The 994-nt window shown below is 39.2% G+C and overlaps 1 long non-coding RNA gene across 1 annotated transcript in view; it reads left to right on the forward strand.

The window, feature by feature from the left end:
* Nucleotides 1-486: 486 nt before the first annotated feature.
* LOC114064357 overlaps nt 487-994 on the forward strand; it is a 1,484-nt gene continuing 976 nt past the window's right edge. The window contains exon 1 of the long non-coding RNA XR_003572738.1: nt 487-971. This is a non-coding gene — a long non-coding RNA (uncharacterized LOC114064357). The remainder of the gene's footprint in view (nt 972-994) is intronic.

Raw genomic sequence — 994 nt, forward strand, 5'->3', positions numbered from 1 at the left:
AGAAATGCCGTCACCTTGTAAAGTTATCAGACTCCTATAGAGTCTTTATTACTTTGGCCAGAAAAGGTTCTGTAGATAATAAAGAAAAGTAACCATTAATGTGATAGTTCTGGTCTTGGAGCATTAGTTTGATTCGACACAACTCTGGAGACACAATTGTAAAAAGAGAGATTTGACCCTACTAATTGGAGTTTATATATATATATATGTTTTTTCCATTGTAAGTCTGAAGTTGTATAAGCCAAGAGGAGAGGACAGTCATTGCTATTGGTTTCATTGGGGAGGGAGGGCTTTTCTAACAATACTCCATGAAACTGTGTTCACAGTTGCTTCATTTGCAGTTCTGATGCACTGGCCTTTTTCAGTAAGGAGATGGACCTCTAAGATACATCCTAGAGGGTTTAGTCAGCCCTAAAGCTAATTCCTCAGATCTGTAAAGGGTCAAACAAGCCCTGCCGCTCAGGTGTATACCATGAAAGTAAGAAATCTGGAAGACATCTGCCAGGGTAATGCAATTGGCTTTAAGCTACAGCAATTTCTCCTCAGTCGTCGTCTGGTTGTGAAGGTGTAGAAGGTAACATATGTAATAAGGATGTATTCTGTATAAGCATATGCATACAGAAGGAATTGTGTTGTGATTAAGGTGTTATAAATGAGAGGCTGGGGATGAATTCTGCTGCCTTCACTGTTCAGACTAGCTGTCTGATGCTGTGTCGTTTGTTTAACTTTGCTATCACATTTCCCCATTTGCTATATGAAGCAAATGCCTTGGGGCCTATTAATTGATACTTAAAATACATAGTAATGTTCTGTCCATTTCTGCAGATGGCTAGGTACAAACCTTTCTTTGTACCTGCTTATATGCAAGATACCATTAGGAGCAACTTTGAAATTTTCATCCTTCAGCATGGAAATGTGCCGTAGGACAGTGGATTTAGATTTTCCCAACAAAGACATTGAGAAGGGGGAAGGTGTTTGAACTTTGTGTGTACTG

This window comes from Empidonax traillii, unplaced genomic scaffold, assembly GCF_003031625.1.
Source record: "Empidonax traillii isolate 1590-97213 ecotype Southwest subspecies unplaced genomic scaffold, ASM303162v1 scaffold535:size1322822, whole genome shotgun sequence".
Lineage (NCBI taxonomy): Eukaryota > Metazoa > Chordata > Aves > Passeriformes > Tyrannidae > Empidonax > Empidonax traillii.